The 12,433-nt window shown below is 33.8% G+C and overlaps 1 long non-coding RNA gene across 1 annotated transcript; it reads left to right on the plus strand.

Moving 5' to 3' along the window:
- The first annotated feature begins 2,113 nt into the window (after positions 1-2,113).
- LOC147907780 (uncharacterized) lies at positions 2,114-12,233 on the plus strand. The gene is made up of 2 exons (XR_015546956.1): positions 2,114-9,870; positions 9,978-12,233. It is a non-coding gene; the product is annotated as an uncharacterized LOC147907780 (long non-coding RNA).
- The last annotated feature ends 200 nt before the right edge of the window (positions 12,234-12,433 follow it).

Genomic DNA, 12,433 nt, shown 5'->3' on the forward strand with positions numbered 1-12,433 from the left:
TGGCTAAAGCCAAAATGACACTTTTATTTCTTAATCTTTTAAACGTAGGTTAGGATATAATTCTAAGGATATTAATCAGGATTATGGAATCTTGGCTTTCAAAGGCGGCATTGAAAATGGTCTTAAGATTATTTATTCAAACAGTAGCAGATATATACTTTCAGTAAACCTTCCTTCAACTGAATGGAGAGCGTGCGTCACCGATTCTGATTTATGACTTCTGTGTTTCTCAAGTTATTTTATATTTCTCTCTCTCTCTCTCTCTTTCTTTTTTCTTTCTTCCTTTCATCCTTTAACTAATACAATTATTTTACTTCCGTATTATATTACCTCGTGCCTTACATTTCCAATTGTGGCAAGGGACTGACTTAAAGTGGACCGCGACAAATTCTCATTGCGCTACGATATTCATTGTAATAATCATTTATTATCCTTGGTCCATCGCTCTGATATACTCGGTATATTTAATCGCTTTGGACACGTACAGACGTCTCAGATTATAAATAATGAATCTCTCATTACGATTATTTATCACCGACAATCCATTATCATCCATTATTGCCACATCCGTGGCTCTCTCGGACGCACTAAAACACCTCAAATTACGTGCCGTCGCGTCGTGAGTGCGCATACTGGCTTTTTAACCACTTAACGCATCAATTTTTTCCTCCGCGCCCTGTTATACTCCTCTACGAGACGTAACTTACGTCGCACATCATAAAAGCCGTAAAATATGTATAACGGCGGCGAGAAAAGAGAGAAGGAACGGGCGTATCGAAATTAATGCTACCAAACTCGCGCCAGTGGTAATTAGTTTCGCCCCGAAAAGGCGAGCAACCAGTCGATTCGTCTTTCACTTATTGGCCATGAATCGTTCCTCATCGATTACGGCAAGCACCATGGCAAGTGCGATCGAATTTAGCGTGTCCGAAGCAAAGGAGTTAGCAATATTGCGCGAGAGTACTGCCGATGTGATGATATCTTTCGTCATTAAATTCATGATGTCAAATTAATGTCAAACTTATTGAGTTATTTTTAATTATTTCTAGAGATTGTTACTATGCTCCTACTCAATATATCGTTAATTTAATTGAAACAATGGAGTAACGATATTCTAACTCAAGAAATATATTAACTTTGACTCACAATCAAATTTTTTGTTCATTATTTTTATCTACTATATTATATATGTTAATACGAACGTTATTTATCTAATTACAGAATTAAATTGATTTATATTTTGACATATTGGAATCCCAGACAGCATACAATATTTATAAAATATTTACAAAATATTTATAAATATTTATAAGGCTTATTTTAATTATCTTGTAAATATTTTTGTGACCTTATATTGCGTAGATCATAAACATTTATTATAAATATTATGAAATATTTATTGTAAACCTTGTAATAAATGGAAATACTCAATAAGACATTAATATATTAGGTGTTGGAATTAATTCGTAGCGTTTTTTAATGAAAGAATGTTATTTATTTCACATGAGCATTAAAAAATACATTAATGAAAGTACTTCCCATCACTTGTAAAACGCTACGAATTAATTCCAACACCTAATATAATAATATAATATTAATATATAATAATATATAATAATAATATTGAAATAAAAAATACTTACCAGAAATATTTATTTATATTTATCATATATATATATATATAAATATTGCGTATTAAATTAATCTATCTTTTAATGGTATTTTGAATATAAAGCTTTATATAAAATACATATAAAATATTTATATAACATTTCAAAAAATGAATAATAATAAATATTTGTCATAAACATTCTGTGCTGTCTGGGATTGAAACTAACAAATTATTTAATTTAAGAGATTGAGTTGTCATTGCTCCTTTGATATATTTAATTTTAGTGTTCGAGAGTCGTGGCATGAGCGAAATATTTCTTTTTCACTCTCATTGCTCGGATTATCTCCGCAATTGATAGAAATGAGATTTTGTGAGAAACGGTCTTCCCGGCATGCGAAAAACAGAGGTAGTGGCCTGTTATTTCGCCGCCCCGCTATTATTAATATTAATCTGCTTACCGCGGACATAAAATCGAAGCTGTCCCCGATCTCTCGCCGGAGGATCGGCGAATTTACGAGCGGCCGAAGATTAAAAACGCTTCGTGGAAGAGGGCGAATTCTTGAGAAAGCGCGGAGATGATTTCTGCTCTGCGCGATTTATTATTGGCTCCATAATTTGTCGGCGTGCGCAGCGCGTCAAAACAATTTCATTCGAGATTCTACAACTGCGATAGCAACAACAGCGAATGTCCGTACATTTATATGTATATGAATATTTCCGCGTGAGACATAAAAGACATAACGAGCGCGTCAGAACAATTTTATTCCAGATTCTAACGACTGCGATAGCAACAACAGCGGTTGTCTTGCATTTATGCGTGTATGAATATTTCTGCGCGAGATATAAAAGAGATGAAAATAAGCTACACAGATTTTACCCTCGTCAAAAAGGTAGCAGTTATTCAAGATATCGTCAAGCTATAACTCGTAAATACGTTTACGGTCTTATTCCATAATTATATGATCCGAGATTACAGTAATTACATTTTTTCATGTAACATCAAGCTTCTTAAATCTCGCAATACCTTTGAGCAGAGTTAGCAATTATCGCAGATCGTAAAGATCACCTTAAATAGCTTTCATTACATTGTTAGATCACTTAGGAATCGATAAGTGGCGCAAATACAGAGCTCGTGATTTCTCGGTGCAGGTTATGCCGCTGTACCTATTAATCATACGCTCACACAGTGTTATCGTCTATCGGCAGCCGTCTCAAATTGCAAATTAGCTCAATTAGTTAGATCAAGCGGTACCCTTCGATTATCCCGAATCAACATCACAGTAATCCCTGCAGTTCCGACGTTTCAACTGCACATTGATGAATTACTTTGGATTTTCGATAATATCGTTCGATAATCTTATCCATTTATCGCATCTTTTTATCTTACATGACGGTTTTGTTGAAATATCTAAGAATTTAACTAGATACACATCTGAAAATATTTTTGTTGTAACTCAAGTTATTATGTAAAATATTCACCAGTTAGAATGTCAAAACTTTTTGCAGGATTGTTCATATTTGAAATTCCAATGTAATTTTTTGATGATCCAACAAAATTATTTATAAATCTATATCTAGCTAAATTTTTAAATATTATATTTCAGCAAAATTCTTTCTGTGTGTCATTTTCGTAGATACGCGAAAAATATGATTAGGGGAAAAGTCTTTTTACAAGCCGGTAAAAAGATCTTTATAATCCCCATCTTCGTTAAAAATGATCAAAATTTAAAATTTAATTTAGAGAAAGGATTTTGAAGCTTGAAATCTCTACTTTCGAATGATTACTATATTTTTTGAATCTATGTAATTTTTGTAATTTTATGTATAGAAAACTACGAACTAAAAAAATGAAAATTTGAGCAAATTTTCGACTATTTATCTACTACACTTGAAGCTATATAGCTTGAAGCTTTCCCTACAAAATTATTTTTTAAAAATGTTCCTACGATTTTTTTGTTCCTTACTCGCGGATTAAATAAAAAGAAATATTCTGATTTTATTGCTCGTAACTCCATTAAAAATCATCGTAATTAAAAATACAGATTCTTAAAGCTGAAACGTTGTTCTATTAAATAGTAATTACCAATTTTTTAAAAATAGACTATGTGGGTTAACTTCTAAAAAAACTTTTTCCCTAACTTAACATTTTACGTGATATTGTATATAAAATTTACTACAATTCAAATTTGAATCACTCGTGTTTGAAAAAAATCAAAAACAAAAGATTACACATTTGATAAAGCATCATTAAATATATAACTTTATTTTTAAATGTGAAAAAACATTTGTCATTAATGACTTTAAAGTTTAAAGCATACAAGGAATAGTAACACAAAAAATATTGGAAGCTTCTCTATGCAGTCTCAATTTTCGCCTAATTTATTAAACATTTATTGTATCTTGTGACGATCGTTAACGAATCTACAGAGATCTTCATCTAAATCATTAATACAACCGATCGCCCTTGTACCATGAAACGTCAAATTTTTGCGCAAGAAGCGATATTACAGTAATCAAGTATGAAATCGTCTATCTCGGGGATGCGCTGCTGCCGGCGTGTAGAATCCGCGCGACCTCGACGGTAACCTTGCACCAGCACTCGTCATCAATCTTTAATTTCCACACCTGCAGCAGACAGATCATCGCGCGTGTGAGTCTGACGGGTAGACGGAGAGAGAGAGAGAGAGAGAGAGAGAGAGAGAGAGTTTATGTACGACTAGATTCTCGAGATCCTGAGCCCAGGTAAGAAACGGAGATCCTCACCAGCTGTAATAATACACCTGGAGACATTCGTGAAAGAAATCTATATATATGTTGACTCGGGTATCTCGTAGATTAGACCCCGAACATAATGTGTGCAACGCTAAGGCACCGTTGTTAACATTTCCCTCTCGCGTGTTAATATCTCCAGCATTTCATCTTCATCGTATTATATCCAATGAGTTAAAAAATATTGTACACTTTGATTTTCATCCCTCTCACGGAGGGAAGTCCTGGGATGGAGAGAGAGAGAGACTCGACTATCTACACATTTATTATATATCTTATGCATTAGTTAAAAGGTAACTTGAAATAACATCTTTAGCATATACGTTTAGAAATGCCTTAACAATATGGCTTAACAACCTGACAGCTTAATTTGTTGCCGGTCGAATGGTGCGAGTGTCTTGGCGTAGAAAGAACGTGTACGTGAATAGTAGTGTCTTTCGCCGCTTCTGCCTTTTGAATCGAATCAATGAAATTGAAAATGGGTATCGTGCACCGTAATCAGGAAGCGGACTTGTTGGTTATCCTGTTCGTTCTGTGAATCGTTTCTCGTGAATAATAACAGAACGCAAAACGGTGATTTCTGTGATCGACGAGAGCCACGCTGCATCTAGTTGTGTTTATTAAACCGGGTTCTGTCTTATTCGATCGTGCATTACAAAATATTCAATGGTTTTATTGTGATCGTTCGATATCAGTATTTATCTTCTCCGTGATGCCAATAATTATCTGTTTCCTTTTCGAGAAATTAACTATTTCTAATGTAAACTTCTCAAGTGCGTAAGCTGTGGCAATCGCTATTGCTTTATTATGTGCCACACGTATGTTGTATCAACATAATTTCGATGCTCTTACAGTTAAGACGTTCGTTAATGAAACAAGAATACTCCAACGTAAAGGCTCGCGTTATACCAATAGTCTCCTCTTTTTTTCTCCGGTAATTACCGCACGTGAGTCTGAGTTTCTCTCATTTACCTCCATTAGCATATTGTATTCCGCTCCCTGCGTAAACAGATTGTATCTTCGACACATTAAAAAACAGAGACCAGAAAGTTATCTATTATTACGTTAAGCAAATCGTGAAAGTCTAACTGTATAATTTTGTATGCGTTCTGGGTTTGCTATTTGAGTTCCTTAACTCTAATTGATGTTCGCTGGGAAATTCTTTAAGTGGCATTCGGGAGTCCAGGTACTGTAAGTTAACGTTCTTTACTTAAAATAAACATAATTGAACGATCTTTTTATTTTGAAGGAAAACTCGAGGAATAAGGTAATTTTTGATTATGCAATCTTTTGTCTACAATCTGGGTCTTTTTTTACAAACGAAATTTTGCTCTCAAATTTTTCCGAAATGGAGGAGGTCTGTGATAATGCAAAAACTTTATTTTTCTAAGGTCCTACTAATATTTTAATATTAATCTCGGTTTACTAACTAACTCTTCATTTTTTTCCAGTTTTCTGAGAATTAGAAAAAAGATAAAGAATAAATTGAACTGAGATTAAAGCTAATCTCTCTACATTGATAGAAACGGCCCTAATTCTAAGAATGAAAAACAGATAAACTGATAAACAATAAGTTTACATTGATGGAACTCTTAGTAATGTAATAGAGATGTTGAAGTAAACCTAAATTTTTCTACATTCTTTAAAAGTTTTTAGAACAGTAGAAAAACTTGAATTGGGCGGAGAGAGTAAAAATATGATTGCAGACGGAGAATTAAAATTATGTAAGATTATAAAAAACTTTTGTTATAAATAATTTTTTTCAACGTTTGGCGTCTAATCTACGGGACCCGCAAATATCAATTAGGATTAATACGTATCGAATATATATAATATAGACATACGGGATAAGCCGGATAAGCGAAGGCGTATCTTTTACCAAACAAAAAACGATTGACCTCGTAAACAGGAAAAAAATACACTGGGAATCTTTTCTGCTGATGAGCCTTTCAGCTTTCGCTTTGCTATGCGCGTTTCTTCGTGTTCTCTCTGACATCGGATGCAGCACGCGAGATGCATCACCGCGCCGGTTCTAATTTATTCCACGTCTCTCAGTCCCTGTCGATTCGCAGAGAAGTCGTACATCTCTTCGTGAGGTTTTCGAGATCACTGCTGTGCGTAAAGATTGTATTTAAAGGTGAAAAATATTGTATTTGCCGCAAATTTGTCCACGTTGAGTTTCTTAACCGCAGATAACGTTCGCTGACACATCATATTTTTTTGCAAAGTAATGCTGTGATTAACTATGTCGCAGGTCGATTGTCATAGCTAGTTGAAAACTTGCATGCGTAGTCTCAGTTCTCTGAATATTCAGAAGGTCTTCGACTTTACGTATTTTTTTATTACAAAAATTTCTTACCTCTGCATCTTGACTTCGCAAATAATTATAATTTTGTCGGTCGGTGAAAATTACGAAGGGTGAACAACGGGTCTGCTGCATTGTCTTTGACACATTTCCTGATCTTTCCTTACGGTAATTTTACTTTCTCCTTTCAGGATGCCTTATAACCTTCATTTGAACCTCGCATTAAATTGCATATTATAAAAATGTACCTCGAACGCTTTGCGGTTCGTCCTACCTTGATATCTATACAATTCGCAAATTTGTCACGCTTGCACAGAGAAACGCATATAAAACGCATTATATATTCTGCTTCAGGGAATATAAAATAAGTAACGGGATTTACGATGCATTAAAGATGCTGTAGAGAATACCTCTCGTTAATATTAATATTTATATTTTGAGATTAATCAATTAGGCAAACATAAATTAAAAGTAACATTTTTGCGATTCTTGATATAATACGAGTATCTTACATTTCTTGCATAAAAGAATGATTTTGTTGAAGTATTTAAAAATTTAATTAAATATAGATCTAAAAACAATTTATTAGTCTACAAAAATAATTATATACAAATCTTATATTGACTAATGCTTCAAAATTTTGACATTCTAGCAATCAGTTTGAGTGTCTTATGTAATTATTTTGATTCCCAATAAAATTATCTTTAGATCGATATTTACATCGAAAGAGCAATTTTGCTGAAAAATCTAAAAATTCGGCTAAATACAGATCTGAAAATAATTTTGCTGGACATCAAAATAATATTTTAGAAATCTTAAACAAGATGAGTAATGCTGCAAAGTGTTTTGATATTCCAGCGATCAATTTTGACGTCTTACCTAATTATTTCAATGATCCAGCAAAATTATTTTTCTCAAATCTGTATCTAGCTAAATTTTTAGATCCTTCAGCAAAATTGCTCTCTCGGTGTAGGTAAATTTTTTAGCAAAATCATCCTTTCATTATATAATAATATAACGCCTGCAGCGTTGTTGTCATAATTTTCAATAGTTACGAACTTATGTGTTTTATTAGTGTGTTGTAGACTCATTTAATTACCTTAGGTTTCAGTGGCTTGGTATATCGCTCGCTCACCGCTATTTCTCTTCGTATGTGTATTCGTGAACCCCGGGGTTCATTCTCAAAGGTCACGTGAGGATTTTACCTCGCGGCTCGTTCATCTCGGAAGCGTTCTTTCTTGCTCGGAAACCGCTCCAGTAATGATGCAATCGTGCGAGAGTACGTGTTCCTCTATTATACGTGCGAAACATAATTTCCATCAATATACTCCAGCAGTACTGTCCGTTTTGTTTGGCTGAAATCTTTACTGCCGTTTAATTTGCGACACACATTTTGATATAAACTTATTATTGGAGAAGCAATATCTAACAATGTGTAACAATAATTCTAATTCCTACAACATTAATTAAATTGTAGTACGATTTAATATGTAATTGTATTACATTAAACAAATGTAGTACAGTTAAATATTGTATTAAATAGAAAGAACAATTTTTCTGAAGTACCTAAAATTTAGGTAAATATAAATTTGAATTTTTTTTATCACCATCATTGTGTAAGGAATTCAAGCATGATAAGAGCGATGCAAAAAGTTTTGATATTCTAGCAACCAGTTTGAGCATCCTATATAATTATTTTGTTCTTTACTGTTCTCAGAGTAAACAGCAATATTCAAGGCACTGAAATTATGTAATTACATAAATCAATATCAGTCATTACGCAAATATTTGGATGAGTTACTAACTATCGTTAAATTGGAAATAAACTAACTTCAAAAACTGATGATAACATATTACACATCAGGTCATTGATATGATTCTAACAGGATTAAGACCGAGTTGATATCACGTTCAATCGATAATCGTCAAATTACGCAATCCAGATTCCTTTCTACATCACATGAAATGCAGACTAATTATAACACGATCGATAATTTTAACTCTGGTGTTTTAATGAACTACTTCCATAATATAACGTCCGCATTGTGTGGAAGAAATATTCGAAATTAACTAACTTTAAAACTAATATATTAATTGCAGATTGGATATATTCAGAGATGTACTCCGACAAATCTACACTGAGAAAAATGTTTTGGATGTACCAACAAGAAGTACAAACAAAAATTCTGGTCGCGTAAATCAAAATTGTAGTTACCAAAATTGAATTTCTAATTCAATTTTCGACTAGAATATCTGATAGATTTAACTATGATCGACTGATTTGTACTTTTCCGAATCAGAATTCCAATTAACGCAAGACCCTTTCCCAGTGTAAGGATCGAATTAATTGCCACTATCATCAAATTACGTAGATTCCTTTCTCCTCGCATGTAGGAGAGTCAATTAAAGCAAGCTTGCAAATTCCAGTTTCAACGTCGTTTAGTCGGGCATTCGATATTGTGACATTATGGTTTGTACAAAAAGATTATTCGTAAGCAAACGCGATATACAATCAAGATAAAAAAAAAATCAAACGCGCCTTCACCTGTTCAACACCGCTCATAAATTATCGTCCACGTCATGCCGATATAAGGTGGAGATCGTCTCGGCAGATGGTCGGTATATCACGGTGGATCATTGATGACGATCGCGACAACGATTAGCAACGACGACGACCGCGTCGAAGGAACGAGCTCAATGAATATTAATTGCGCGATACATTCTGTCATCGGCATTGCAATTAGCGCCGATAATGACAGCGGCAGTTGCAACACGACGTTCGGTGTCACAACGAGTGCCGGCGAAGATGGATTCTCTGGATTCAATGCGCGTCGTAGAGGACCTTAAATCATCGGGATGCTAATGCTAGATGAACCCTGTTATCTAAAATGACAGGGTTGCCGATGACTGTGCAATTTGTATTGACTCCGGAGATGAATTGCGCGGCGGCACATCGGAGACCTGATCTCGAACAGATTAAGAGTTTTTGTCGTGCATGGAATGGAATTGATTTCAGAAAAGCACCGTCATTAATTCTTACATTCGACGATACGATTGATTATTTCGTGTGTAGTGTTATATAGTTGCGTCCATGAATAATGAATTTTCGATTGACTTAAAAATTGACCAATTATGCGAATAACGGTTTATGGGATCTTTTGTAGGAAACGAAATATGTGTACAAGTACGTTTGACTGTCGCAAATTAGTAAATGTAGATAGTGTGAGAATAAGAATAGGCGTGTCGAGAAGCAATCATGTAAATAAATGAGGATGTGAAATGAAATTTCAGCTTTGGAGGACTAATGGAATTCTCATTCTCAGGCTGTGGCAACGAATGCACGAGTGAACATTGCTGTAGAAATATCTATCCTTGTAAAGGATATACATTATGAAGACAGCTTGCCTTACATTTAGTGACATTTTTATCTTATGGAATGAATAAAGTGATGATGATTTTAGGCGTTTCGAAAATATCGAGGAGATGTTTTGGATTGGGTCTGATTCACTGTGAGAAAATTCGTTCTAATTATTTTCTCATCTCTGATACTGATATGATTCTTTAATTATATCAATTATTATTATTATACAACATTAATATTATTTAATTTAAAATAGAACATTTGTCCAAAGTAAAGTATACAGTTTGCGTTATTTAGTTTTTATCCCACTAGAAAGAAGAGGGTGATTGAAATTAGGAGAAGATACAAAAAAGTCCTGTATGTTTCTAGTGACTAATGATATGGATTTTAATGGGACAAACGACTTTTATGCAATTAATCGATATAGAGAGATTAGTAATAAGATTTGTGTGCATGAGCAGCATCATAAATTCCATGCGACTGATGTTCCTGGGAACACGAGAGAACATCGTTTTACCTAACGATTCGATGTCACCGCTTATACGTTAAAATTCGTGTTTTCGTCTTCCCTTATCCTGCAGAACGAGGTGCGCCGCAGATTTCGCGAGACCGGTAACGCAAGTAACACTCTTCCGCCTAGAAAAATCGCGATAATTGATGGGGGGTCGTTATGGAAAATCAAGGTTCGCAGAAAGGTGCATCCCTCGGTGAGCCTTTCCCAAGCTGCTGACTTGACTAATGTGCACGCATGCCTGAATGCGACGGTTCAGAAAGATATAACTTGACGCCATAATCCGTGAGGCGAGGCGTTATTAACACACTTGGTTATTACGTCGAATATTATTCACGGCGATTATTTCTTTGGCGCCGCAATGACAAATAAATCTTCACAGGAAAGAATAAATCGGATCATCTATTTGTTTTTGTCGAGCGATTCATTCGAATCCGAGGATTCTACGTATATTTTTTGGATAAAGTCCGAAAATAAAGTAAATATTTTCTGGAAAAAAATCAAAGCAAAAGTGATTTGTTTTTTTTAAAAATATATATTTAATAATTTATATTATTGGTAATTTTAGTATTTTATCAAAAATAAAACTCGTAATAGATTGGATATTGATGTAACAAATAATAAGTTAATTTTTCGTTACAAGATTTTGAATAGTAAACGCGAACCAGATTTATGTATAATAATTTTTAATTCTGTTATGTTTTTTTTATGAAACTATAATTAAAATAAAACATTTGTATTATCAAAGTTTTTAAATTTAAACTAAAAAAGACTATTATAAGGTATTTCGTCACTATTGGTTCATTGTTATTGGTTTTGTTTTTCTTTAACTATCACTAATTATTTATTATTATAATTAAAGCAAACATATTTTTTGCATAAAGTATATAAATATCTATATTTTTTTAATACCTATTAGTTATAGTAATATTACCTATTATTTTATAGTTTTTACTAGTTTAATCATTGAGTAAAATCCGGAAAGGTAAAACCATAATTTACCATGTTTTTTCCACCTACTGAATTTTTCCAAGTAATCCTTCCCAAGCGAAGTACCATGTTTACCCTAGACATTTATATTCTGGAAGATTTTTGCGAGTTAAGATAATATCTATCTACTGCGGCACATTTTACGAAAAGCGTGTCGTACTTGTCACCCTTTGAGAATTATACGTTTCCGCGTGGTACATAGGTATTACAGAATCGGTAGAACTAAGATGGAAGACCATGTTGGTCTCTCGGGGCCAAACGGTCGTGTCAAATGGCTCTCGTACGGCTCTTCCCAAGGCCATGCACGTCTGATTTGCAACTAATAAATAAACGATTCGCGATAATAACTTGTGCCATCAATGACAGCAGAAGCACGAGAACGAGAAAGCAACCGTGCGGCATTTGCATCGGTACGCCATGACGCCGATAGAAGAAGTACCGCAAGAAACAATACAGCAGTGCTGATTTCCCTCGAAGAGAAAGGCAGATAGTGATACACGATCCGGTTTCTGCTTCAGGTTCATGATCAATTAAGCGTGTTAGCGGAAAGAAGTTTTTATTCCGATGATCTGATTCAGATTGCCATAAAACTAAAAATCAGAGAATTGTCAGGGAAATTGAAAGGATTAGGGAAATCAAAGAAAAGTTAAGGAATTATGAAAGATTTTCTAGAAAAAAATTAAAATTCTTGTCAAAAATTCTTGCCCAATTCAGGACGAAAAATTTCGAAATATTATTGAAAGTTAGGGAAAATTATGAAATTTTGTCTGGAAATTAGGGAAATTTATAAAATTTTAGGATGAGGAATTTGTATAATCTTGTGATTGTAGAACACTAAAATTTTCGTTTTTATCAATTGTATTTATAAATCTTGATCACAAATTT

This window comes from Acromyrmex echinatior, chromosome 12 (assembly GCF_024713525.1).
Source record: "Acromyrmex echinatior isolate Ae372 chromosome 12, ASM2471352v2, whole genome shotgun sequence".
Classification (NCBI taxonomy): domain Eukaryota; kingdom Metazoa; phylum Arthropoda; class Insecta; order Hymenoptera; family Formicidae; genus Acromyrmex; species Acromyrmex echinatior.